We start from the raw sequence: 27,835 nt of genomic DNA, 5'->3' as shown, positions 1-27,835 counted from the left end.
ATGAAGGTCCTTTTTCACCTTTCACTCAAAAAACAACAAACAATAACAACAAACTCTACACCCACTCAATGCTCTGAAAATGAGTAGTTTAGTGTGCAGTTGTTAGGATGTGTCAATTAAGTTGTAATTGACTGTGTTGTTACCCTCTCATTGATTTCTAAGTATACTTTTTCATTTGCTATGGTTGGATTGACTGTTGTGGCAATGGCTACAATACAGACAACAGAGTTGTTCACCGCCTCTCACTTCTAATACTGCTTTCTGTCTGTCCTTGAAAGGAGCATGTATAAAAGCTGCTGGAATATAACAGCAGAAGCACGGTAAACTAAATGGGTACAACCACAACCAGCCATTCTCTCAGATTGTTTTTTTTTTTTGTGCTTGGCCTTTTTTTGCAATAAACTGTTGGGTGGGATTTGGAGAAGCAAACAAAATTACACATTAAAAAACAAAATCTCCCTGTCTCCCTCTGGTTTCATAGATATCTAGATATCACATTTTGCACATTCTTTTGCAAAACTAATTTGAAATCAGTATTGAAATTTGTACTGTACTGTACAAAAATCTCAAACTTTAGCCTAAGAGGATCACAATGATGTGACTAATGCCAGACTGCACTAGAGTACATACATACACACACAAACACGCACACACACACACACACATTTATCAGAGGTTTGAGTTAGGCGTACCCCCTGAATATTTCTGGCTGCAGGCTTTGGACAATGACTGGCAATAATGGTTATTATTATTCTGGATACTGTAACTCCTGTGAAAACTAAGGTCTCTAATCAGAAGTACCTGACTCTGTGGTATAATTCTCAAATACGTACCCTAAAGCAGATGACTCATAATCTGGAGAGGAAATGGCGTGTTACAAATTTAGAGGATCATCATTTAGCCTGGAGAAATAGTTTGCTGCTTTATAAGAAAGCCCTCCGCAAAGCCAGAACATCTTACTATTCATCACTGATTGAAGAAAATAAGAACAACCCCAGGTTTCTCTTCAGCACTGTAGCCAGGCTGACAAAAAGTCAGAGCTCTTTTGAGCCAACAATCCCTTTAACGTTAACTAGTAATGACTTCATGAACTTCTTCACAAATAAAATTTTTATCATTAGAGAAAAAATGACCAGTAATCATCCCACAGATGTAATATTATCTACAGCTACTCTTAGTACCATTGATGTTAAGTTAGACTCTTTTTCTCTAATTGATCTTTCTGAGTTAACTTCAATAATTACTTCCTCCAAACCATCAACTTGTCTTTTAGACCCCATTCCTACAAAACTGCTCAAAGAAGTCCTGCCATTAATTAATTCTTCGATCTTAAATATGATCAACCTATCTCTAATAATCGGCTATGTACCACAGGCCTTCAAGCTAGCTGAAGTTAAACCTTTACTCAAAAAGCCATCTCTAGACCCAGCAGTCTTAGCTAATTATAGGCCAATCTCCAACCTTCCTTTCATATCAAAAATCCTTGAAAGAGTAGTTGTCAAACAGCTAACAGATCATCTGCAGAGGAATGGTTTATTTGAAGAGTTTCAGTCAGGTTTCAGAGCTCATCACAGCACAGAAACAGCTTTAGTGAAGGTTACAAATGATCTTCTTATGGCCTCTGACAGTGGACTCATCTCTGTGCTTGTCCTGCTAGACCTTAGTGCAGCATTCGATACTGTCGACCATAATATCCTATTAGAGCGATTAGAACATGCTGTAGGTATTACAGGTACTGCACTCCAGTGGTTTGTATCATATCTATCTAATAGACTCCAATTTGTTCATGTAAATGGAGAGTCCTCTTCACACACTGAGGTTAATTATGGAGTTCCACAGGGTTCAGTGCTAGGACCAATTCTGTTTACATTATATAGGCAGTATCATTAGAAGACATAGCATACATTTTCACTGCTATGCAGATGACACCCAGCTCTATCTGTCCATGAAGCCAGATAACAGACACCAATTAGTTAAACTGCAGGAATGTCTTAAAGACATAAAGACCTGGATGGCCGCTAACTTTCTGCTTCTTAATTCAGATAAAACTGAGGTTATTGTACTCGGCCCTGAAAAGCCTAGAAATATGGTATCTAACCAGATTCTTACTCTGGATGGCATTACCTTGGCCTCCAGTAACGCTGTGAGGAACCTTGGAGTCATTTTTGACCAGGACATGTCCTTCAATGCACATATTAAACAAATATGTAAGACTGCGTTCTTCCATTTGCGCAACATCTCTAAAATTAGAAATATCCTGTCTCAGAGTGATGCTGAAAAACTAGTTCATGCATTTATTACTTCCAGGCTGGACTACTGTAATTCATTATTATCAGGATGTCCAAAAAACTCACTGAAAAGCCTTCAGCTAATCCAAAATGCTGCAGCAAGAGTACTGACAGGGACTAGAAAGAGAGAACATATTTCTCCTGTTTTGGCTTCCCTTCATTGGCTTCCTGTTAAATCCAGAATTGAATTCAAAATCCTGCTTTTCACATACAAGGTCTTAAATAATCAGGCCCCATCTTATCTTAATGACCTTGTAGTACCATATCACCCTATTAGAGCACTTCGCTCTCGCTCTGCAGGCCTACTTGTTGTTCCTAGAGTAATTAAAAGTAGAATGGGAGGCAGAGCCTTCAGTTTTCAGGCCCCTCTTCTGTGGAACCAGCTTCCAGTTTGGATTCAGGAGACAGACACTATCTCTACTTTCAAGATTAGGCTTAAAACTTTCCTTTTTGCTAAAGCATATAGTTAGGGCTGGACCAGGTGACCCTGAATCCTCCCTTAGTTATGCTGCAATAGACATAGGCTGCCGGGGGATTCCCATGATGCATTGAGCTTTTCCTTTCCAGTCACCTTTCTCACTCACTATGTATTAATAGACCTCTCTGCATTGAATCATATCTGTTATTAACCTCTGTCTCTCTTCCACAGCATGTCTTTTATCCTGTCTTCCTTCTCTCACCCCAACCGGTCGCAGCAGATGGCCCCGCCCCTCCCTGAGCCTGGTTCTGCCGGAGGTTTCTTCCTGTTAAAAGGGAGTTTTTCCTTCCCACTCTTGCCAAAGTGCTTGCTCATAGGGGGTCATATGATTGTTGGGTTTTTCTCTGTATCTATGAAGCGCCTTGAGGCGACTTATGCTGTGATTTGGCGCTATATAAATAAAATTGAATTGAATTGAATTATTATTATTATTATTAGTTATTTTTGCCTTAACATGCAAAACGCGAACAGTTCTCTACTGCCAGGGGCACAGTGCATAATCGGAAATTATGGACTATGTAATACAACATACATTATAGCATAGAAAATGTTATATGGGATTATACAGACTCAGTATATACTGTACAAGTACATAGACAAACTAAATTAGCTGAGGCTGACATGAAAAAAGGTTATGAAATACGTTACAGTGCGACAAATTTTAGAGTAGACTGTTTCTCCGCACTGTACTCTGACAAGAATTACAGCAGTCAATACGCAATAATATGGAAATGTAATTTTTACCATTCAGTGACCAGGCCTGCATTGCAGCGTGCATTAAATCACCAATTAAAGCACCCATAGTCAGTTTTAAGAGCGTAGCGATCATCTTTCCATTGGTTTAATTAGGCTAATTAATTGCTATTTGAAACATTGCTCATTGTAATTACATTTAATCAAGGGGTGACCTATTAGATGGCGAGAATCATAATGGTTGTGAAGAAGACCTTTCTGCTGGTTACTTAAGCTTGACTGACTCTTGATGAAAAGAAGAGCTGGTATTTTAATTCATATTGTTGATGTAGTTAGACCAGACTAAAATAAAACAAACAAAGACCTACTTCTGAAAAAAAAAATCAAAGGAATAGTTCATTATTGCAAAGGCACATTTTTGCAGTCTTTCACAGTCAAAATACGTCTGTGCAAAAATTCATTCACTGAAAATTGGACGTATATCAGAAAACATCAGCTTACATCAGTTTTCATTTATAATGCCCCATCTTTAGACCACTTGAATTACCTAAAACGGAGGGAAGTTCCTTCCATTTAAAGGGGTCATTACTATTTTGTGTTAGATAGTGGATGAACTAAGCTGCACCAAGGCCCAGTATAAGAAGTTGGGGTTAATTTGGTACTCTAATAGAGCCTAAGAAAAAATATGGAGTCGAAAACATAAATAAGATTCCTTTAAAAGATCACAGACCATCATTCTTCTGAGGGAATTTAACCACCCTCTCTGAACATTATGCACCTGATGAGACAGGCAAAACAAAACTGAACATGACGCACACAGGACAAATGACTATCAGAATAAAGCAGGAAACAAACAGAGGCCAGTCACAGGAAAACATGGAAAACACACAGACTCAGACTGACTGAATACAGGGAACGGGAGACAAGACTAGCAAGACAGAATGAGGACAGAGAAACAGAGAAACCAGACAGACAAAAAAAGAACAAAAACTAGACACACCAATGAAGTCGGTGTCAGAAATACACAAATCCATGATGTTGTAAATAAATGTTTTAAGTCATTTCTAATTTTTAATGACTAGTCTCATTTTTGTCCAGAGTGGATGCCCATGAAAACGTTTCCCAGTCCAGACTTCCAGTTTGATACAACACAATAACCAAATATCCCAACTGGGAAGTGTTAAACTTAAAACTTTCAAACAATCTCTTATTTTCATTAGGATGGAAATAATTACGACAAAGAATCTTTCAGACATCAGCCAAATCCACATTTTATACCCAATGATAGCAGACCTCCATATAACATGAGAGAGGAGATTGCTGTGATGAAAATCACTGCAAAATGGTATCTGCAAACCACAAAGTACAAGACCCAGAACCACTGGCTTCACCTGCAGTTGAAGTACTGCAGAGGAAATTTACAAAAAGCCATTCAAGAGCTTCAAGAACAGCTGGGAGAGGCTCGTAGGAGCAGACCCGAGTCTAACACTGAGGAGAACTTCACCCCTGAGGTGACTGAAGCTTCTGTTGAATACAGCAAGACAGCTAACACCACTGCAGAGCTGAGTCTGGAGACCTCAACACAAACAGCAGAAGCTCCACACACAGACTCCACAGAGCTGAAAACAACTAAGAAGCAGCATGAAGAGATCGAACAATTCTCAAAACTCAAAAACATCAGGAAGAGGAAGCTGCAAAACGCAAAGAACAAGAAGAGAGAATCCGCTGTGAGATCGCAGAGCTCAAAGCCAAACTCTGCGCCACTGAGGCCCTGCGTGAAAAAAGGATTTGAAGACACAGAACTTGAAACAAGAGCTGGAAAAGACCAAAGCTTCCTACCTGGAAATCGTAGAGAAGCAAAAATAGGAGAACGCAAACATCACAGAGAAACAGACGTAGAAAAGATCGTACTGCGGGAGACTTTGCAGTCTCTGCAAGAGACAAGGAAAAAACAAGAAACAGAGGCCAGCATTACTGAATTAGAAAATCCTCAGGACCAAAATAAGACAGGACAGGAGCCAATAGCAGAGAAACAAGCAAAAGTGGGGAAGCAAAGAAAAAGAAAAAACCCAAAAAGAAAATGAAGCGCATTGACAAAATGAAGTTTTTCCTCCCCACTGTCACCCAAGTGCTTGCACACAGCTTGTTTTTTTTCTTTTATTCAGTTCAGTTCAATTCATTCAAAAAAATTGGAATTGTGAAGATTGAATTTTGTCTGATTTAAAAAGTATTTAAAATGTCAAATTACCACAACGCAACAGCAGAAATAGTTTTTTGCTCTGTGGATAGTTTCCGCTATATCTGTGCTGTTGATGCCTTTGGGGGCATTTTTTATTAGTTAACCTGTTTTGGTTTTATCTCTACTAGCAAGCCCCCGGGCTCCACGCGGGAGACGGGGAACAAACAAACATATTTACACACCTGTAACCATGACATTCCTTATGAAACAGAAAACTGGACACGTGACAGCAGTGCGAGAACTTTTGTCACTCACATCACTCATACTTCAGTGCAGGAAGATGTAGTTCACTGTCAGCTTTTACAGCCACGAGTGAAGGATCTGCTATCTGTTTAAAGTCAACACAGCTACAGTGCACATTTGTATCATCCCCTGTGTTGTGAATTTTATGAGCCATGTATCTGCTGATACATATGAGAAAGCAGCTTGCAGTGATGTATCTTCCTACTGCCATGCGGGCACGACAAACAGACAAGAAAAAGATATATAACTGTAACAAGACACTGCATTTTTTAAATTATTTATATAAGAGCGTATAAGAAACATTTAGGATTAGATAATGCAAGATATAGATACCTCTGCATTTTACACAGTCACATAGAAGTGAAATCACAGTTCATTCTGATGAGTAAGTGAGAAGAGCAGCAGACACTCAATATCTCTCAGTACAACCAGTCCAATAGCTTCTCGTAAGGACAGGATCAGGTCTCACAGTGGAGGGAGCAACTGTGGATATAAATCCAGCACACACACTGTTTGAGAAATACACACATATATCCAAGGCTAAAGATTTTGGCAGGAATGGGAATGGCATGAATAAAGATTTTCTGTTGTGCATGCTGAGGAATTATTTGTAGTCTCTTGTTTAATTACAAAGCTTCTCATTCATATGTCTCTCTTTACACTGTATTCTCAATTTCCTAAATATCATCTGTTGTTTTTCATCTCCAATTCTCACTGTTTCTATAATACCCAGATGGTGTTATTATGTCATGATAGCAGGTGTTTCATTAAGACTTGTAGTGCTGATACTAAGGATTGAGAAATTTACAGACAGGGACATTTTGATGACCCGGGCTACACATCGAATGGTACCTCTGAGACAACGCATGATGATGTCTTTTAATTCAGCCTCAATTGGTATCTGGACAGAGTCAGGTCATCACAATCACACACTCCAGCAATCAACATTTGTATACATGCAATAGTGTCGTAATGTGTCGAAAGCCTACATTAGCCACACAGATATGGGAAATGTAGATACAATTACAGTGCCTTGTGACGTTGAATATCTGAACACAGTGTTACCCACCACCACTGCTGTAACTGATCACTATGGCCGTTCACAGAAACAACATCAATGTAGCTTTTTTTCTGCTTCAGGGTAGATTATGTTCAAGATCTAAGAAACCACTGATTACTGATCAAACACTTCTCTGGAAATTAGTGTTACAGTCTATCAAAGATCCCAGTTTGTGGATAGTAAGAGGGCATATAGCTGAGCATGAGTGACATCCATCCATCCATTCTCTTCTGGCTATCCCAGCTGTCGGTCGCAGCCGGTCGCCAGTCTGTCGCAGGGCGCATTTCTTTCATATAGTAATTCTACAACAGCAAAGCCATGTCCTTGCTGACCAGAGCCTCCTCAGTTCAAATTCTGTTTTCCTGTTCTTTAATCTCCTCCACTGTGAACAAGAGTTTTGCAGTCACAAGAATAACGCTACTGTCTTAACAATACAGCCAAAGAATTCATTAAATAAATGGATTAGTGTTATACTTTTTTAATACTACTTTTCAATATTTCAATACTTTTTAAATACTTTTTAAATTGTACAATTCATCCATGTAGTGGTGGGGATTTTTAAAACTTGGATTTGTACTGCTCATATATATACAAAAAAGTCCCACTCCCTGGAGGTGGCATGTGTGCTCCTTAAACTCAACCTCGATTAGAGGCCGTGGACTCTGAGGGTTCTGCACAATATCTTAACTGTTCCTAGGACTGCACTCTTGTTACACAGACCTCTGATGTTGTATTGTCTTATGTTCCTGCTCAGGTGGTTGATGTAATGTCTAAGAGGAGTTTCCATGTTGTGGTGAGAGAGGTAATTGCGGTTGGAAAGATCCGTCATGATTACAATTGTTATTCCTTTAGGAATAGAATAGAAGAATAGAATCAAACTTTATTAATGCCTTGGGGAGGTACCCTTAGGGAAATTATGATTAGAGCAAACACCAGTTCATGTTAAATCCAAAAAAAGACAAAAATAGGTACAGTAGATGTAGGTCATGTTTGGTGATGGTGCTGTTCATCTCTTCATTCCAGAGACTGGTTAGATGTCTGCCTTTGTGATGTTGACTGGTTCATGCTCTTCATCTCACTCTCCTAGATGTTTTTCCAGCTTTCCCCAGTTTCAGCTATCTCCTTCTGCTTTTATTCACTTGTAAACCATGGATGGTTCTTCAGAGAACACATTTATTGCCTTGGCTTCTGCCTCTCTGATATTTCTCTTTAGCCCAGTAGCCAGAGCTCTGAGTCTTTGCTTAGCAGTTTCTTGAGCCTCAGTTATGGACATCTCGTTGTACCTCTTTTCCTGTTTCTTATGACGTATTTCTGCACCTGAGTTAGCCTCCAGCATTCTTCCCCATGGGGGTTTTCCTCTGTTGCAGTAGCATATACGAGCTCATTGGTTTCAGTGAGTGAAACTGGCAGTGGGGATATTGCATAGGGCAGTATTCACATCTGCAAGCGTCTCCTCAAATGCTCTTGGTTGGGTGGCTCCTGTCAGCTGGACCACAATTTTCATCCTTAGTCTAGATGCTGGGCATCATGCAGTTCTGGCCTAGCCCGGGAACCCTTAACGGATACATAGAAAAAAAAAAATAGGACTTACCGAGTTGATAAAGAACGTTGTGCCACCACTCAGTGTGATTGCTCTTATTAAGTATAGTGAAGACAGATAACAGGACACAGGGTAAGTTGATGTTGCTTCATAGTACAGGCTCCATGGTACAGGATGTGGTTCACCTGTGAAATATTAAAATATCAATTAGGAAAAAGACTGACACAGATCACCCAGTGGTGCTTAAGACCTCTGCATGTCACATTGATGAAAACTGCATAATTTTGTTTCTCTGTGGTTCCCAGTTTCTCAGAGCTGTCTAAGTAATGTTTTAACTGAAAATGTTCACTGCTGTTATTTCCAGTGTTTGCGTTTGATGTTATTAATCGGCATTAAAGCATTGTTCAGTTCATTATGTATCTTTACATTTACTGTTACCTGTTTTTCAGGATTTTCCACTCTTAACTAAAGATGAAATGTTTATGTTAAACAAATCTATGTGATTTGTACAAAGCAGCGTGGGAGAGAAAATGCGATGTTTGCTGTTTAATGTCATATGTATGTTGTATTATTTTACTGTTGGTCAAGGCAGCAACAGCTAAGCCTCAGATACAGACCTTTAAGTCTTAAAGCCAAAAAGCCAAAAAACACGAGCAAAAATAAGTTTATGTTTACAAAGAATAACAGGACTAAAGACAATTTAACGAGAGCGCCTTATTTTCACTACAACAGTCAATAAAATGTCTCTCTTAGTTTAAAAACTTGCCCAAGCTCAAACTCATGGCTGCGCCTTTTAAACCCGCTCTTAATTAGGTAGAAGTTGCCTAGCAACACAGCAGAAATTGTGACTGTGATAAGAAAAAATGTATGATGTTTAAAAGATCAAAACAAGCCATATGTTTAAAGGAAGAACTCATAATGCTTCAGTTCAGGGAAAGTCAGAACCGAGACATTAGTAAGATTTCAATGTCATCTTTCCATTTTATCTGACTCAAGCAGGATAGCATAAAAACTTTCAAGCTGAATTTTATTAAACTTGTTGGTAACGTGTAAAATTAAAGGTCCTAAGTGAAACATCAGATGAAGGATCTCTTAAATCTCTTGAACCCCCCCCCCCCCCCCCCCCAAAAAAAAAAAAATGCTATTAGTCAATCAAGTCTTAAAAATGATTAAACTAAACTAATATTGATAATACCACCTAATTTCATGAAATTTGGAGGAGCTATTGCTGCTATTAGACTGGCAGGGGCAGTGTGAAACATGCTGCTTCCCCAGTTTGTTAGTGATTCAGACATCGGCCACTTCATGTGTGAGATTTGACCCTACAATGAATGGAACCTAATGCAGGTTAGTCAGTTGACTATTTTTTGATAGTTACCTTAATATTTGGGTAATTATGGTCTATGGGGACACACCCACCACTTTTTAATCATATCACATAATTATCAAAATATAGTTTATAAACTGTGAGTCTGTGTTTGGATCCCATTTTAATGTCTTAGAGGCTTCCTCTCCTTCACCGTTTGCAGTTTTTCCCTCTTATGTTTTCACTGTTTAGGACATTTTCCAAAACAGTCATATCTTTTAGTGAGGTGAGCAACTGAAGGGGCAAAGACATGAGATTGTTCTATTAAAATAGTCATATTCAGTTCATATTTTAATAGGGAAATGAAAAAGAGTGCATGTTAAAAGGGGCTGAAATGGCATTCAGTTTATTGGCCTTTGGCAAATTATTATTACATTTAAAATTCTTTATTTAAAAATGAAATCTCATTGAGATGGGGATTGCTTTGTGAACAGAAAACATACAATCTGAGACTAGACAGACATAAAACAAAACACAAATACATACTGCAGGTATATTGCAAATATAACCTTTAAAATATTCTGATTAAAAAAGAGAGAATGTAGTTTCTATTTTTCATTCAGTTCATTTTATTTGTATAAAGCAGTTTTTTTTAACCTAGTTTGGCTAAGTTCAGCGTTATTAAGAGGTGCAACTTGTGCTAAAATGTCCTGTGACCTGACATTGTAAGTACTATATTTAAATGTACCAAGGGAGAAGAGGAAATTGGGCATTCTTTGAAGTAAAACTTTATAAATAAGAATTGTGCACGTTTTTGTTTGATAAGACAAAAAAGATCAAACCTTTTCGTCTAGGATCAAATGGTGAGTGAGAAGTATTTGGACAAGAAAAACATAGTAGTTTACCAGATGTTTTCAGGTCTCGAAAGCTATTAATTCATATGAAATAAAACATGAAGGCAGAGTTTTACTGATGGCTAAGGTCAGATTTTTTCTCTGTTCTGTACTGTAGGTTTAAGGACAGAGAAATAAAGGGTCAAATTCTTAAAACTTCTACCTAACTGATAGGTCAACTAAAATAGACAGAAGAAGACATCTCTCACATAGAGGCCAGAATTTCCATCACTGTGCCCTGATTTCACTGTTCCATCAAGTTTTCAATATAAATGGAGACTGGCTTAAGCTCGCCTGCCGTGTCAGATGGTGCACACAGGGACAACAGGACGAGATGTAGACTGTGATTAACACTTCTGATATCCACCATCATTTCTCAGTTCAGATGGCTTTTTTCTTCTATCCTTCTTGGCCTTTAGATGTAAGATAAGATGAAACTTTAATGATCGCCCTGGAACGGGGTCAATGGAGCCACAAACAGTAACAAGACAGAGCGAAGAAATAGAATACAAAGGCGAGAGCAGGCCATATAAATACATGCAGACAGCGAGTATGAAATAAACTAGAAAAAAATACTCATATAGGCGATAAATGGGTGGAAGTACACAAAATGTAAACAGCATTACTATAATGTATTGAACAAAATTACGTATACAAACATGAAAATGTAGTTCGTTTAAAAACAACAGTAATAAAGCAGTCACTGAAATGACAGCTCTACAAATGTTGTTCTTTAAAATGTCTATAAGGATGATTTAGTTTGAAGTATTCATGAGCTGACAGAGTTTTCCTCAGAACTGCAGGCAGGATGTATCATTGACTGCTAACTCCTCTATTTTTCATCAAAGACTCATCACCAAAGGTTGAACTGGAGACCTCTAGGTATGATATTCGAAAGGAAAAAACACACAAAAAAACAACTCTAGCTGCCGTCTGGGATGTCTTGCATGTTACACCTTCACACAGGCACTTAAACATGAATGTGAAGGCAACAATCAAAACAAACTGAAAAGGTTTTCACACTGTGAAGCGAGGAGAGGCTGGTGGAGAGGGTAAGGCATGTATAGTAACTTACAGTATTCGACTAATATAAATATACGTATATGCTATGTGAAAAAGGCAGTGAATGCTGGTGTTGTGAAAACAGCGGGAAGTTAGTTATTGTTGTTTGGACCGACAATTTACCTCACTGTAGAACTGCCCTTGAAAACCATTAGGGTATTTGACATAAAAAGTTTTACTGATGGTATAAGGTCAAACAGAAAGAGAGTAGTGACACCTCGTGACACCTCGTAAAAAACATTTTTAGATACTTTTCATGGGGGAAAATAAGCAAAAATGGCCACAATCACAGAACTTGAAAAAGTTGATATCTTGGCTGCCATGTGTAAAAGTTCTTCATCATTTTATATTAACTAAAAGGATACCCTTGCTTTGCCTGTGAATTGTTTGTGATTGAGCAATGAGCTTATTTTCTGCCTTGATCTGTAACAAATCAGTGAAAAAAGCTGAGGAGTCATTTATTTCCCCACAGGAGTACTCACCAGGACCCAAATTCAGGTCAAACTGAGTACTGTGTTCAGCGGCACTGGCTAATCACCACATTAGAGCATCTGATTTGCTTTTCAGTGTTTTTGCAAAATGCAAAGCTGAGCTCAAAGTACCACAAAATGACAGACATGGAATAGCTGTTTCTCACTGTGGCAAAACCACTGGAATCCTTAAATGGAGTTTAAAGATCGTTCTGACCTTTGAACTCTTGAAAATGCTTTTCCCCTCAAGCAGGAGCACGCTGCGTGACTGCTGTTAAGAGTTCATAATGTACAGAAGCTGCTGGGATAAAATCTAATTTGGACATTTGTCCCAGACTCTGCACTGCAGCTGCATAATGAATCCAATAAACACAATACACAACTGCCAGGCACTGATGTTAATGGGAACTCCAGAAGTGCTCTAGAAAAGGTGGAGGTCTAGCAGTGTACATTCAGTGGGACTTGTGGTGTAATTGCATTGTACAGTAGATGTTAATGCAGCCGGTCAGTGTAGTTAGGCTGATGGCAGCTAGAGGGCGAGACCGGTGTGTTTCTGTAGAGAATGTTATGTTATGTGGGGCAGAGCAAGAACAAGAAAATAAAGTGTGGTTATGAATCGTACAGTGGACCCGCGTATAATTGAATGACACGACATGGTGTCAGAAGTCCTGTACTGATCCATATAACCTCGACTGAACGAACCTGTGTCTGGTGGAGCTCGACACAGGTTTGGAGTGGTCCAAATGGATACGGAGGTTCGAGAGATTCCGTCTCGCCAGTAATTTGAACGTCAGCTCGGAGGAAAACCAAGTCGTGTTTGGTGGCCAGGGCTAAGCCAGCAGATAAATGAGCTTGTCCTTAACTGTCGGACATGTTGCCAAGTGAGAGAAAACCACACAGAACCGCTGATGCCATCACAGTATCCGGGGCGGCCGTGGCAAAAGCTAGGAGCCGATCTGTTTATGCTGAGAGGGAAAACCTACCTTCTTGTCGTGGATTATGCCTCAAGATTTGTTGAGATTGCCCCTCTCACACCTTCAAGATCAGAGGACGCGATCCTTCATCTCAAAGGGATTTTTGCACGACATGGGATCCCCGAGCAGCTGGTAACAGATAATGGGCCACAGTTTTCAGGGGCAGCTTTTGAGACATTTGCAAAAGTGTATGGCTTCTGTCACATTACAAGCAGCCCGAAATATCCCCAAAGCAATGGAGAAGCCGAACGAGCAGTTAAGACTGTCAAGAATCTATTGCGGAAAGCTGTTGATCCACACTTGGCTCTGCTCGCTTACAGAGCCACCCCACTGCAGAATGGCTATAGTCCAGCCCAACTCTTGATGGGGAGACGGCTTCGCACCACAGTGCCAATACTGCCATCTCTGCTAGACGCCGCACTTCCTGATAGTGTGGCTGTCACCCGGAGGGAAAAGGAGAGGAGGACTAAAGAGGCACAGTCATATAACCTTCGTCATCGCGCACGCAGCCTCGACAGGCTCACTCCAGGCCAAGAAGTGTGGATAACAGATCAGAGAGCCAGCGGCACCGTTATTGGCAGCCACTCCACACCACGATCATATCTCGTGGAGGGACCTCGTGGGACAATTAGGCGGAATCGTCGGCATCTTGTTCCCATGAAACACTCTCCAGACCAAACTGAGAGCAATAATGGGGAGCCAGAATCTGCAGAAGCCGGGGAGCAGTGCTCCACGGACATGCCAGAGACAGTTTCTCCAGAGCTTCCATCTACACCCAGAACCAGATCCGGAAGAGTGGTTGTGAGACCAACCAGATTGGACTTATAACGGATAAGATGGAAAGGACTGTTTTATACAAGAATACCCCTCTTTCGTAGTATTGTTTGCACAATATGGGTAAAAGTGTAAAAGCTAAAAGGTTGTCATTTTCAAATATGCATGTTCAGAAGTTGGGAAATGCAGGGGGTGTGACAAGTTAGCATGTAAGAATTTGTGTTACTTAACGGGTTAATTAGAGTTAAGATTTTCATTATATAGTATTCCTTACAGGTAAGCGCAGGACCAGACCTTCCAGCCACGGAGGCAGAATAACCCTCTAAGGTCTGGTGAGTCAATGGTAGTCTACCCATTGATTCTAGAAAGGGGAGATGTGGTGTAATTGCATTGTACAGTAGATGTTAATGCAGCCGGTCAGTGTAGTTAGGCTGATGGCAGCTAGAGGGCGAGACCGGTGTGTTTCTGTAGAGAATGTTATGTTATGTGGGGCAGAGCAAGAACAAGAAAATAAAGTGTGGTTATGAATCGTACAGTGGACCCGCGTATAATTGAATAACACGACAGGACTTAATGTCTACTGACCAAACTGAGCATCTGAAAAGTTGCTGCTTTTGGTGTGACACGTCACTGACTTTGTGCAGATACAGAACAAGGCTATTATACAAACTGAGAGAGCTTGATGATTTGTGTTTGTCATAACCAACAATTTTCCCTGAATTCAACTTTGATCAGCTGTACAGCAACAAAGATGAATCACAGATTTATTAAGTTTCACAAGCAGATTGATGCAAATTGTGTCTTATTTTTATTCATGTATTTAAATCAGAGTTGGAATCACTGCGGGTGCCAATAATTCCAAACATCCTCTGGTTCTGCCTTCTAAATATGAGGATTCAATACTTTGTTTCTTTTCTTTTTTGTTTCTTTTTGACATTTAAAAAAAATGTTTTCTGATATTTCATTAATTACAAATAATTACTAATTATTCTTAAGTAAGAATTATCATTGTCGTAACCCTGTTCTAAATAGTTGTGCTAACATATCTGAAATTCAGCACCCATGAGTCTTTCTGATGGTACACATCACTGCCGTGCAATATGGAGTGCTATTATATAGTACTGTGGAAAGATTTTGAGCCATCCCTCATCTTTTTTATATTTTGCTTCCAAAGAACCAGAATCTCTTGTATTTTTTTTTTTGGTCTTGAGCTAGCATTTCTCAGGATTTCTGAAGGTCTTTTAAAGTTTTTCTTTGTCTTTTGCTGATTTTCACTCATTTTCAGTCCAGTCCTTGTACCTGATCAACATTACTTAAGGTGTGTGAGATTATCTTGACAAAGAACAGAATAAAAGGCAGCCAGAGTCCAAAGAAGAGCTTTGGATTGTCCATCAAGAAACCTGGAGAACTACTGCTAAAAGCTAAAGGCTTAAGAGAGTGCAGACTGTGTTGAAGAATAAAGGTAGTCATGTCAAATATTGACTTTAAAGCTCTGGACTGACTTTGCACAGCACTCTGTGTCCTAAATTATAATGTGGTTTTTAATTGTGTGTTTTTCTTTTTGTAAATTGTGGCTTGCAAATGACTTGCTATTTGCAAGTCATTTGCAAGAATTATTGCATCAAAGGTGTTCATTACTTACCCTTACATAACTTATGCAACATGCAAAAGGGTCTTAAAAACAAATAAACACTGTAAATATACTGTAATAAACTTTGTATATTTAAAAAAAACAAAAAGGAATACTTGATTCAAATTACACATTTCTCATTAAAAAAAAACTTTGCAAAAGTGAACCATGTCCATTTTAAAAGTATAAGACTGATTTTGGCCTGTTAATGTTATGGTGATCTGTTATTCTTTACATGCATAAAACAATCCGGGCCTCCCTCTGGACCCCCCAGAATCAGCTGTTTTGTACAATACCTTTACTATACTTTATGAAGCTTTGTGAAATTTTACCGTCCATACTATAATGTTAAGGTTTAATCTCTGGCTCATTCAGAGAGCCTAACTCTGGATATTAAAGTGACCCTGGGCAAGATACTAAACCACACGCATCCATTGGTCAGTGAATGTGCATACATTAGATAAATAAAAATGCTTGTAGTTAAAGGACTTTGAGTGACTAGACAGACTAGAAAAGTGATATTTCACATGGTAGTCAGTGTTTACCTTTGAGCCCCACTCCTTACTCCTAGTTTAGTGTATATCCTGTGATGGGTCCTGAGGCCCTAAAGTGCTGTTTATTTTCAGGTCTTCACATTCAATTCACTTAAACCTGAACTGTAGTTGTAGTGGGAAAAATAAAAATAATAAAAAGTAGCAGATCAGTCCTGTGTGAATCTCTCTTTGATTCAAGAGTTGTGGAGTTTGAGTAAGAAAACATTAAAGAAAAAACAAGCAAGCTGATAAAGACTGATTTTTTGTGCATTTGCAAAAAGAATCTATATGTCTTGAAAATGCATTTCTTTTAAAATGCATATATGTACTTTAACACCCTCGTATTGTAGATAACAAGTACACACAATTTTTGCAGGGAAATGTGTGCAGACATAAATATGTTCGCCTTATCACCGACTGCAGGCAGAGGAGTCTTCGCACAGTGACAAAGTGCACAATGCCTGCATTGCGTTGCCCATTCTTCCTATCACCATTGTCATCTGAATGTTATTTATAGATAGAGGTGGCATACATTCAAGATAACATGTCCAGCGGTGTGAAGTCATTCATTCATAAAAGATATCAGCTATTGTTAATCAAAGTAAAGTACCGTGTTCACTCTGTTCTATTTATTCAAGCACTTTTTCCTGATTCCAAAGGACATGCAAGAATAGCATTCATTGAACAGGAGCCATGTGCATATGTCTTCCTTTTTAATCCAAATATGTTTATAATAAAGCAGCTTAGCACACAAGAGCACTCAAGTATGCAAACGTGAGCGCACACCTGCCTGCACAGAGGCCACAGAAAGAGCTGGAACCGAATATTTCCACTGCTAAAAAAAGGAACGGATGATGATGATGATGATGATGATGATGATGATGATGATGATGATGCGGCCGCACTGGTAATTATGGTTTCTAATGTGGGACCAATTATCAACAACCATAAAGCTTTACTGCTGCCAGCGTGCAATTAGATTTAATTAGATGTTGGAAATTTGACTGTCAGAAAGAAGACCTAAAGAATAAGTGCTTTTCTCCCAAATGTTGTCTGTTCTTTGAAATGTTAAACTTATGCTGATTGATCAGTGAAATAGTCCAAGCAATAAAGCCGGAAGTTTAATGTCATACAAGTACAAATTTAGGCATACGGTATATTTTTGTGGGGTTTTGAGACCAAAGTGTAAAGGCTAATTTGGATGTGAGTGCCACAGGATATTATATCAATAAACATGTGTATGGCTTTACTTTCTCCAGCCATTGATTTTTTATGATATTTTCTTCATTTCACAAAAACCTGACTTTAAAAAAAAAAAAGGTCAAACATGGTGAAATGAGAACATAACTTTATTAGGAACACCTGGCTCATTAAATGATAACCCAAATCTGCTCTATGGCTAGAGATGAGATTACTGTGTAGGCCATCCTAGTACAGAGACAAGTGCAACAATCATTTTTATGATTTGAGCTTTATCCTGTTGGAAGCAGCCATCAGAAGATGGGGTACACTGTGATCATACAAGCTGTGGAATTTAATGCTCGATTTAATGCTGTTATGTAATATTCTGACCCTACCATCTGAATGTCCCAACATAAATCAAGACTCATTAGACTGAACGATGTTTTTACAATGTTTTGTTGCCCAATGTTTGTGAGCTGGTCCAAATTGTAGACTTGGGGTCCGTTCTTCGTACCTCGCTTACTACATCCAAGATCAAATGACACATCCAAGATCAAAGCATCGCGCTAACTTTGAGCTCGCTATTCCGGTTCTCCGAACACACCTGTTCTTGACGATTAGTATACCTGGATGAAGTAATGTGAGATCACTGGGTGGCTTAAAAGGGGCTACGCATCGATAGTAGAAACATTGATCGGCAAACCTTTGATTGGTCGGCGAAAATGTCGAAGGAGCGCGCTCGGTATTTTTCGGCAGCAGAGCAAGAACTCTTGAGTGAGGGATTTCAGGAGTTTCAGAGTTTGATTAAAACGCAAGGGAAAACTGCAAAGGCTGCAAAAGCAAGGAGAGAGGGCTGGCAGAAAGTTGCTGACAAATTAAACTCGTAAGTAATTTAATAATAATAATAATAATAGATTGGATTTATATAGCGCTTTTCAAGGCACCCAAAGCGCTTTACAATACCACTCTTCATTCACTCTCACATTCACACACTGGTGGAAGCAGCTACGGTTGTAGCCACAGCTGCCCTGGGGCAGACTGTCAGAAGCCAGCCTGCCATATCGCGCCATCGGCCCCTCTGGCCAACACCAGTAGGCGGTAGGGTAAATTTATTATATTACACTATATTATATTATATTATATTATATTATATTACATTATATCCTCTTTCACATTAGAGCCACGACAGGACCCACTAGAACATGGGAACAAGTGAAAGTGCAATATAAGAATATTCTACAGAATGGTAATATTTATCACTTATATTGCTTTTAGTCTCTTGGAAAAGAACCCCTGAAATAATCTGTTTGTTTGTTTATAACAGCAACCAAGAAAAGGGCAGCGCAAAAAAAGACAGGTGGTGGTCCTGCACCCCCTCGTCAACAAGTTGGTTAAGTTTAAGTTGGGTAAATAATACCCTCACCGGAAAATCGATATCTCTCAATGAGCACACTGTCGCGTTGAGCTAAAGGATCCTGTCTGTCCCGCAATATACGCTGAGTTCTGAAAACTCTCCTTATCAATCTTGCACCTTCCGCAATGGGTTGGTCGCGTATACGGACAGGACATGGCTGCGACAGGCTTCCCAAATCCACCTTCGCTTTTATAGCCGTGGTCTCTCATCTTGATTACACGAAGTAATTTACAATTACTACTCTAAAATATGAATTACATCTGTAATAATCAAATACATGTAATAGAATGATTAATAGTACATTTCCCTTTTTTTAGGAAATGACCTGTATGTATCTGTATGGAATCAATGAAAGGTTCAAGTACTGCATTAACTTTAGTTACATTGATAATATTTATTTATGGTAAAACAGTGGTAAAATATCGCTGTTGCTTTCGTATAAATGAAGCGGACATACCTGAGTGGCCGCGATCTAATCCTGTTTACATAAAGTAAGCCTGCTCCCGAGCAGGTTTACGCTTACGGATCTGTTGCTATGACAGCAAGTCCCGGATGAGCTTTGGAGAACCGAACGATCCAAGATCACGCGAAATCGTCAACAATCAAATCCAGCTAACTTACTTAGCGAGGTAGGAAGAACGGACCCCAGGTTTCCTGTTCTTAGCTGACTTGGTTGGCACTCCTGTGGTCTTCTGCTACAGGAGCCCATCTCCTTAAAGGTTTGTGTTGGGAATTTAGAGATGTTCTCTGCATGCCATGGTTATAATGAGTAGTTCTTTGAGTTACTGTTGCCTTTGTATGGGTTTTAAGCAGTCTGGCTATTCTCCCAGGAAAAATCACAGTAGATCAGCAGTTTATGAAATACTCAGATCAGCCCATCTGGCACCCACAAAGATACCACATTCCAAGTCACTTAAATCATCTTTCTGCTCAGTTCTGATGTTTAGTTTGAGACTTACCAGGTTGTTTTGACCATATCCACATGTGCTGAGTTGCTGCCATGTGATTTGGTATTTGTGTTAACGAGGGAAGTATGGTAGGTACTGGGGTTTGGTTAATTGGTGATTCTAAATTGGCCACAGGTGTGAATGTGAGTGCAAATGGTTGTCTGTCTCTATATGTTAGACAGACTGGCAACCTGTCCTGTCCTGGTCCTGAGCCATGTGAGACATGAGGTCAGAGCTCACTTTTGACTGTCCACTTAGTGAGAGCTGTGAATTCTGCTTTATTGCTGCTACTGCAGCAGTGATGAAGTGGGACGTAAAGCAGTTAAACTCTCTGCAGTCACTCAATACCACTCATATTTCTACAAGGATTTCTTCATATTCATACAACTAAGTACATTACAGAGTCTTTAATAGTCAGAAACGTTATGTTGGCTTGAAATACAATATCTCCCTCTTCTGTTACTGCAGCTTGAGGTGGTTCCACAGAAAAGGAGTCTGAAAGATGAAGGTTCTGCCTTCAGTAAGCCTGTAGTCTGAGAGCAAAGTGCTCTGTTGAGGTGGTACTATGAGGTCTTTAAGATACAATGGGGCGTGATTAATCAAGACCTTGTATGTGAGGAAAAGGATTTTAAATTCAAGTTTGAATTTAACAGAGAGTCAATGAAGAAAAGTCAACATGCCTTCTCTTTCTAGTCCCTGTCGGTAATCTTGCTGCAGGATTCTGGACCAACTAAAGGCTTTTCAGGTGTTTATAACAACTGGCTGATAATGAATTACTGTAGTCCAGCCTAGAAGTGGTGCTTTGAGCTTTCTTTAAAGTTCTTCATTTTTCTTCTTTTCATAATTCTAAATACAGTCTAAAAATCTGAAACAGGAATGCGAAGGCTAGTTATTGTGGAAAAGAGAGTCAATTATAGATAATACAGTTATTTTAACTGCATGAATTCTTCCTATGGCAAATATTGGTAGATTTATTTATTCAATGCTGAAAGTCTTCAGGTTACTCTATAGTTTTGAGAAGTCGACTGAAATTAAGATTGATTGACTCTAGGAGACGAGGACAAGGATATCTCATATTGCCAGCATGCAGAGAACAGAAGAGAAAAGGATGATGACACACAGGAAGAACAATGAACTTTAACCAATTAATAGTGCAATCTGAGGTGGTGGTAAACGTGTTTATAAGGTTGGTGGCTGCAGGCAGAGACTACAATAGATCCTGGCTGCAGGTAAAGTAATAAATCATCTGCATCTTATAGTTTATGATTTGGGATTGGATTCAAACAATGTTTATGTTTTGACAGATAGCTGCAATAAGTGGTTCACTGAATATGGCAAATAAAGACAGACAGACTGAGCATCCTGATACAGTAGATTATCATATCAGATCGTATTAAACCGCTTCCAAATGACTTTTACAAAATCACATAGAGCAGAAGGTAAATAAAAAAAAATATGAAAAAAAGGATGCTGCATCATTATTTTAGCCCTTAAGCGGAAGCAATAGTAACTGATTTGTTGTTTATTATGTCAGTCACCTGATTTGGAAAAAAATGTGTGTGATTGTGTTTGTGTGTGTGTTTGTGTGGGTGCTTTTACATATTTAAAGATATATAAATTCATAATTGTCCATATGAATTAGGTTCTCTTAACTCCTTGTCTGATGAGGAATATTATCAGCAGTGTTATTCCACTTTCAGTTGTCAGTGTGCAAACTTCCAAGAAGCATGACTCCAAATGTTCCAGGATTAGTTAATGTTGCAGTCGATGTCACTGAGGATGTGCTTTTTGTTAGCTGTCACCTTGGTTTCTGTACAGGTCTTGTCAAATCTTGTGATCACAGACATCAAAGTTCCAAGTTCTGAGAGATCTAATTTCTTTGCCACAATTTCACCATCTACATCTTGACTGTTTGTAACTTAGTTCATTCTGATTTAAAAGTTTACATATTTTTATCTTAAGAAACCCTTTTTACTGAACAGTATGAACCTGTAAGTACAATTTAAATGCAAGTGAACAGAGACAAACTGCTGGTCACAAACAAATGTGATTGGCGTCACTTTGTTTGGCATGCTGCCTTACTTTGTCAATATTTACTGCTCACAGTTTGATCTTAGCTCCTATTCTAAGTTCGCCTTTCCCTTAATGAGATTTGTTCTGCTGATTCTCCGTCTGCTTCAGCTGACAATAACCAGGAGCCATGCAAAGGCAAGCCAGTCGGGCTTGGATCTGAACTGAGACACCATAATGAGCCCAATTTCACAGCCTCCACCACAGGAGAGCCTAATGCCTAATGTCAGTAACCCACTGTGTAGTAATCACTGTGCACGTCACTCTCTAATGCTACTTCCTCAAACATACACACAAACACAGATATGGAGACATGTACACTCGTATGCAGACAAACAACAGTGTTGTCTGAAAAGAAAAATGTTTCATTATGCTCTTTTACCCCAGATACACTAATGGCCAATTATTTCTGATATTTTCCAGCAGTAAAGCTAGCTAGTGTTTAAACCGCAAATACCCAGCAGACTTTGTCCTGCGAACTATGTTGCTTCATGATAGCTTTGTGTAGAAGAAGAATGCTCGGGCAGCTAGTGAGAGATGGGGTTCATCCACAATCAGCACAGCTTCTCTGCAGCACTGACATTTGTAGGATCTAATAAAGTATATAGCTGTATTTCTCTTTCCATTTAAATAGGAGTTGGCTTTCATCCTGGTTCTTAGCTGGTAGCTCTTCAATATCTCCAGCACATTGTTTCCCACTGAAATTTATTGTAGCACTGAAAATGCCTAGGAAACTAGCTGGACACCACAGCACTAAAACTCTTCACTAAATCTAATACCAGTGAAATTGCTTCAGGTTGACTGCAGGTCAACTTCAGAGCAGAAAGATCTTTGCCTGGTGCTCAGACACATGCGTTTTTCACACTGAAACTAGAATCTACCCAAATTTAAAAGTAAGTGGACCAAACGTCATGACCTCTGTATCGCAGAAATATGATGACTACAACCCGGTTCGATTATTAAGGATTTTATTTTATTTTTTACAAGTTGGATTTGTTTACTTAACACATGAGCTCAGACTCATCAAAGCCACAGACCTGTGCAGTGATCATTGTCAGGTTGAATGTGTGCTGTCATGAGTTATAGAAACTGATGGATCAATAAAAGTGTAAAAAGAAAAAAAAGAGAAGGACACAAGTTTTTGTCATTTTCTTATTCCTATTTATAACAATACATTAAAATTTCAACCCAACAATATCAATATTCATGTCTCTTAAAACTGTCATCCTTCCTGTAATCACCGAGTTTGATTTTTACATTGAGCATCAGAAACTTCAGCTAAATGGTTGGGCACAGCTTATGCACCACGCCACCACAGTCTTAACTGTTTTAACCTACTTCCTGAGGCAAGAGGAAGTAGAGAAGCATCACTTGCCAGCCACAGACAGTGAATCTAAAGCTTGTATACTCAAAAATACACATTTATCGGCCATAATAGGCTTAATCAACAAATAAAATGTTAAAGATGTTCAACTGTGTGGAAAAATTCAATGATTTATGATGAGAAGACATTGTTCCATGTAAACTGTCATGGTCAAGGATGGAGCAGAAAGAGAAGAGGACAAAGTGAATCCTATGGACTAGAACACACAGAAAGGCAATGGTGCATTTAAATGTAAACACATTTGCCAAACAAGTGAATGATGCTTTGTTTATTTCTGGGAGGAGACAGAAATCCCTTTGCGGTTTCATCCACCATATCAAACACAGTAGACGGACTGCTTCTAATGTGGCAGTTTTCTACTCTATGTCAGCACTCAAAGCACTTTATACACAGCAAATTCAAAAGTGTTAAATGTTTTGGTGTTAATAGTCTTCTTGCAAAAGTAGAGTTAATTTTACTCTAAGCAGAGTCACATTCTTTTAATGTAACTCTGAGGTGTAAAATGATAGTAGTTAAAATCGAGTGTTAAAAATGAGTGTTTCTCTGTCAAATCTGGAGGTGTTACAATGGAAACATTAACTCTTGACCTCTTAACTCTGAACTCCTAGAGGGGCTATGACACCAATAGAGTGAATTCACAGACTCCGCCCCCAGCACGGCTCCAATCGAAGCTGAAGTGAAGCCGTTTCAGAACATTTTGCTCTACATATTTGAGTTGTTTGCCATGCTTGGTAAGTCATTTTTTCAAAGATTGTTTCAATTATTTCTATTAACTTTTACTTCTGTGGCTCTTTGGAGTTGAGACAAAGCTGTGTGAAAGGCATTAGCCATGTTGCTCGCTGATAGCATAATAGTCTGTTTTAGCTAGCTGAAAGGTATTGTTTGCGGGCAAATATCACAGCCTTGAAAAAAGCTTTCATGTGAATTTTCAGTCAAACTTTTGGTCAAATACACCTAAAACAATGTGTAGAATGTGAAATGTTGGTATAATGGTGCTACTTGAAGCCTGAAAGCGATCGCCCATAAAAAAAAACAAAAAACGAGCAAACAGCAGTAGCTGACGTCCTGACTGGATTCTACGGTAGCATAGATCCCTCCAGAGTTTTGTGCACACGGTTTAGGTAAAAATTAAAAAGGTTGAGGTTTTACATTTAGTTCAGTATTACCTGTTGCCTGTGTCCTTGTCTTTTGGGAAAATACTTTACACAAGTAATGGCTCAAAGAGGATTCCTTTTTTTTTACTGTGCTGCAATTGTTTACTGGATTATTTGTGCCATTAATTAGTGTCAACAACTTTTTATTCAATCTCCGCACAGGATATGCTTGTGAAGATGGAATATGGGGGAGAGCAGAAGTGCGTTGAAGTTCCACAAAGGGATGAATGAAGGACATGCATATTGTATTGAAGAAATAAGTGTTGAGAATGCTGTTATTTGCATTTACCATGTCAGACCTTTTGATAAACAAAATTCTAATGAAAGTGAGAACATGTACACTGTTACATCTTTCAGAAAATGTTTTGAAATTGTGGTGCACAGTTCAGAATAAATGTTTTTCAAAAACCATTGCATCTTTTTAGTAAATGTTTATTTCCAAAAGAAATTTCTAGAAGTTCAGAACAGTAAAATTCCCGCTTTTTAGAATGAATTAGAAGATAACTCTTACATAGTTAAATTAAAATACTCTTTGAGAGTTAATATATAAACTCTTAACACCAAGTGTTAAATTATCAACTCCAGACAGATTTGGTGTTTAACACTAAATCAGAGTTAACGTACCAACTCTCCAAAAAGAGTTAAATTAACACTCTCTGGTGTGGACCCATATAGACACTTTAATAGTGTTGAAATCAAATCCGACAGTGTTAATTTGGACATGCTGGATTTGCTGTGTACAACGCTCCTCATCCACACATTCATACAGGTATTTTTTTTTCTGTGCTCAAGTGCTTCTATCTGCTATTTGCATACATTCCCACTCTAATAAAAGCATCGGCAAGCAACTTAGTATCTTTCCCAAGGATATTAGTATGGCATGGATACTAGAGCAACCAGGGATCAAACAACCTGCTCTGGTGATCTTTTCTGAGTAATGGGGCAGCTGAAAGTAGCTACCACTCAAAAGTAGAGGATATCTGTCTCCTGAAGTAAACTGGGAGTTGCTTCTACGTCAGAAGAGCATGATAGTTGAAGGCTCTGCCTCCCAATCTAGTTTTGGAAGCTGTAGTGAACCGCAGTGTAGGAAAGTGCTCTACCGGGAATACATGACAGACCCGTTTAATCAGAATATATATATATGTTATAAATAATTACACAAAGAAGAACTAACTGACCAAGTTTTTGACAAACTTGACCACAAAAGTATGTCTCTCCCCAAGTTTAACACATTACACAAAACACTGAAATGATTCTTGGCTCATGTTCTGCTCATTAGCTGCCAAAGAGCTGCACAGAATGTTTGACTTGTCTTTGAACATGCTGCTGTGTTGCAGGTTGGACTAACATTGACATACTGATATCAAAGAGAATACGTGAGAAGCTGAGAGGTACAGCACGTCACACTGAGGTGACAAAGCCTCAAACAAGCACAATGCACAGACAAATCAAAGAGCTGTGTGTGTGTGTGTGTGTGTGTGTGTGTGTGTGTGTGTGTGTGTGTGTGTGTGTGTGTGTGTGTGTGTGTGTGTGTGTGCTGGAGAGCCAAAGTTAAAGGAATGGAAAGAGAGTCTGTGAAGGATTTCTGACATTTGTATATGCTGTTATTTCCGGCTGCCAGTGTTCAGCAGGTTAAGTTTGAATTCTTGTGATTCTGGTATTGCTTTGCCTCAAAAGTTTTGGCGCTTATACTTAAATGAGAAATGTCAGTAGCACCCCTGTGTGCTGTCAAACTTTAAAACAAGCACGAAATGCACAAATAACAGTTTCCACTTTAACAGAATAACAGTAAATTGTACTTGTAGCTCAACACAATTTCCACATCCTCCTGTTTTTCAAACAGCAGGGAGCAGTACAGAGTGAACGGGATTCTGAGGACACACGATGGATTGTAATTATAATATCCCTGATGCTGGTGTCCTGACACAAAATGACAATAGAGAACCAGTTAAAATGTTTCCAGATGCAGCAGCAGTCGCTGACTCCTTGGAGACGTGCGATAAGCATGAGTGCTAAACAAAACTTGTATTTTAAACTGTCAATTGAATCATAAAGGAAACAAGATTGTAGAAGAATTGGGCGATAGAAGAAGGAAATATCACATGAAGAAGCTATGAAGTAAAGCGAAACAACAACTGGATTTGTTTCTGCCGGTGTCACAAGGGACTGAGAGCAGAGGGAGAAGAAAAACACAAGTCTGTGACCTCAGACAATAAAAAATTTGTTTTGTAAACCAAAAAGTCCCCTGCGACTCCCCACTGAGGGGCTTTGTGATCTCGTGTTGCAGAGCAGCAGCATCTTTATTCCCTGCGTGCATGTCAGTGTTGCCTGTTTACCTGTGCATAAAGAGAGAAAACAAAACCGAGCATCACTAAGAGTGATGACTGAGCTCATTTTGTGATTCACCGTATTACTCAAACAAAAGGCATTAACACACAGATTTGTCTTTGCTTTGTCTGTGTAATTTCAACATGTGGGTATTTGCATACATGATGTAGAATTCAAGAATTCATCTCTGGTACAGACCCAAGTACATTTTCACTGCTGACATGAAACTCATGCGAATGCACATAGAACAAGTGAGAGGTGGTTTGTAGGTGTGGGTGTGTGGGTGTTGCATTGTTAAGCATCCAACTGTTCCTATCAGTGTACCAGTGTATGTGACAGTGTGTCTCACCAATTAGTGAGCCACTATTGAACTTCAACAAACTTGAGTTCTTTTTCAGGTTGAAACAATTTGCACTACCGATGGATTCTACATTTTTTTCGTCTATCTTAGAAATTAGCAGAATATTTTAAGCTTGTGAGCATGACCTAGAGTTCTTGTTCCAGCACTTGACTAACAAGGCCAAACCCCATGCTTTGGGCGTTTAGAAGTTAAAAAAAAAAAGACAAGACACAAAAACTTCAAATATTAGCACTGCTTTAGCTAATATTATGAGCTATCTACTATGCAGATGATACTCAAATTTATCCATTAGGAGAGAAATCACACAAACTGACTGTAAAATATTAAAAACTGTTGTATATATCTGTCAAACCACTTAACAAATATCACATTTCTCTCATAAGTTTGAGACAAGACTACAAATCCCAATAGGGTTGTCACAATATTAAAATTTCAAGCTTGATACTCATACCCAGGAAAACAATATTTGACACCATTTTCTATAAGGACAAAGCAATTGTAAACACAAAAATTAGAAAGATTAGAAAAAGACAAACAACAACTGCAAAGAAGGACTCATCCAGGCTGGAAAAATGAATCAGGGAGGCTGGCTCTGTGGTCGGCATGAAGCTGGACATTCTGGTGACAGTGGCAGAGAAAAGGACACTAAAGAAACTGCTGGACATTATGGACAATGCTGGGCATCCTCTGCACACAGTCGTAAATAATCAGAGGAGCCTATTCAGCAATGGGTTGCTTCTCCCAAAGTCAAGAACCAACAGACTTAAAAACTCATTTGTCCCACACGCCATCACACTATTTAACTCCTCATT

At 39.0% G+C, this 27,835-nt stretch overlaps 1 protein-coding gene across 2 annotated transcripts in view; it reads right to left on the bottom strand.

Moving 5' to 3' along the window:
• The window catches only part of LOC113016462 (beta-1,3-galactosyltransferase 1-like), a 203,068-nt gene that overhangs the window by 49,706 nt on the left and 125,527 nt on the right, over positions 1–27,835 (bottom strand). The window contains exon 3 of one of the 2 annotated variants that reach the window (XM_026159303.1): positions 8,593–8,726. The gene's annotated coding sequence lies outside the window, so the exon portion shown is untranslated. Of the gene's footprint in view, positions 1–5,298; positions 5,355–8,592; positions 8,727–27,835 lie in introns of those variants that run through there. The other variant, XM_026159301.1, reaches the window with a different exon arrangement.

This window comes from Astatotilapia calliptera, chromosome 23, assembly GCF_900246225.1.
Source record: "Astatotilapia calliptera chromosome 23, fAstCal1.2, whole genome shotgun sequence".
Lineage (NCBI taxonomy): Eukaryota > Metazoa > Chordata > Actinopteri > Cichliformes > Cichlidae > Astatotilapia > Astatotilapia calliptera.
This window is presented reverse-complemented; position numbering and strand designations above follow the sequence as displayed.